The sequence below is a fragment of the Trichechus manatus genome, unplaced genomic scaffold (genome assembly GCF_000243295.1).
Source record: "Trichechus manatus latirostris isolate Lorelei unplaced genomic scaffold, TriManLat1.0 scaffold00022, whole genome shotgun sequence".
Taxonomy (NCBI): Eukaryota; Metazoa; Chordata; class Mammalia; order Sirenia; family Trichechidae; genus Trichechus; species Trichechus manatus.
Genome location: NW_004443958.1, coordinates 5,781,421 through 5,783,353, shown reverse-complemented (window position 1 = coordinate 5,783,353; position 1,933 = coordinate 5,781,421). Strand labels below are relative to the sequence as shown.

General features: G+C 36.5%; 1 protein-coding gene across 2 annotated transcripts in view; it reads right to left on the bottom strand.

The window, feature by feature from the left end:
• MED30 (mediator complex subunit 30) overlaps window positions 1-1,933 on the bottom strand; it is a 13,394-nt gene that overhangs the window by 7,301 nt on the left and 4,160 nt on the right. The window lies entirely within an intron of this gene.

Here is a 1,933-nt window from a genome sequence, read left to right as displayed (position 1 = left end):
GTAAGTCGGTTCTGACCTAAGTCAAATGCTTTTTTTAGTCTTCATTATTATTGCATTTTATTATCTTTATAAATCTGATCTTCATCTGTTTGGGTGTTGGAAACATTACATATAAACATCTGTGAGTAAACATCTGAGAATGATAACATCAGCAAATTATGCCCTGCAACACTGTATGTACTACATATTACTAAGATGTACGCAAAAAAAAACAAGAAAACAAGACAGTTGTAAGTGAGGTTCATCGTAACTTGAATATGTTGTAAGTCAAGCACTACCTGTACTTTTTAATAAATGAATGCCTCATGGCTCTGGACTGCCAAACACTATTTACTCTTCAAAATCTAAATTAGAACTCCCCAATCCCCTCCTCACACCTTACCAATTTCCTACTATGAGTTATTCATTATGACAGTCATTCATTACTGTCAAATCTGCTGCAAATATTCTTCTTCATCTGTATTTCTCCTTTAAAAAAAATCACATTTTATTTTATAAAATCTATCCACCTTTAGATTTTCTCCTGAGTTTTGAGATACATTTTTAATTTTCCAGTATTTTGTTTTGCAGGCTTTATTTTCAACTCTGAAATTCACTGTGACATATGGTGTGATGTAAAGGCTAGTTTAATTTCCCCCTAAAGTTTCTATTTCAAAGAACAATTTTCCACACTATCCCTCCACGTCATATTAAATTCTCATATACAATAAGAAGGCTGTTTTTGTGGCTATTATTTATTAATCTGTCTATTCTTATGCCACCATTACATACTTGATTGCTGTTTTAATAATATGCCTATTATGTTTTAATTTTTGAAGGAGAGTTCTGCTTTATTCTTATTTATTAGCACTTTCTTTCATATTCTTTTATACTTTTATGAAGAAAAAATCTATCTGAATGTGGACTGATACTGCACTAAAACCCTATTATTATGAGTACTTTTAAGAATATTTCTATTTGGTTTTGGGTTGTTACTGCATTACAACTATGAAATAACCAAGACTGGCATTTTTGTAATATTTATTGCCCCACACAGAAATTTTATATATATTCTCTTAATTATTAAGAACTTTTAAAATGCATTTAGATATTGCGGTGTAATGGATTGCTTTTTGTGTGGTCTTTCTAACCATGGTCTTGTAACCACCACCCAGGTGATTGGGCGGGACTGTGTAATAGGGTAATTGTGGCCCACCAAGGGGACTGGTCAGTTTTACCATCCTGCTGGGCTTGAAACGAGGCACCCAGAAGCGGGAAAGAGAAGAATCCACCACCACCAAGGAAGGAGAGACCAGCAGGAGAGACCCTTGGGAGACAGTGCAGTGGGCTTCCCAGCCCACAGAGCAAGAAAGCTGTGTGCCTCTGGGCAGAAACTGGGGGCAGGGAGCCTATGCCTGGCCCACTATTTTGGGAGTTGCCAGCCTCCACAACCACATGAGCCATTTCTTTTATATGGTTCATGAGTTCTGTAAGACATTGCAGCAAATCAGGACACTCAAAGACAGGAGGGAGAGTACTGAGGGGAAAGGGAGTAGTCGATGTCACAGATGATGGAGTCGTTCAGCAATGGGAAAAGTTGGACATTTGGGACATCTTTAACCTCTGCCTCAAAGGAACCAGCTTTGTGCTGATCCTTATAAAAGAAATTAGTCTAATCATTGAGATAATTCCTATCTGCTTAATGTTTATTGTTGCAATTACTGAGAAGGATTTCTAATAATCTAATTGGTTTAAAGCATTATAAGAGAATGGTATCAATCTTTCACTAAAACTTTTTATCAAAATTCTGAAGCAAGAGAGGGAAGCAGTAGATGGAAGGAGGGTGGAGCGCTGGGTTTTTTTGTTTTTGTTTTTTTCCGCCAAATGGAGAGATTGGAACATGTTTAAATAATAAAGGAAAAAAACAGTGGGGAGAGAGGAGAGGAAAGGAGAT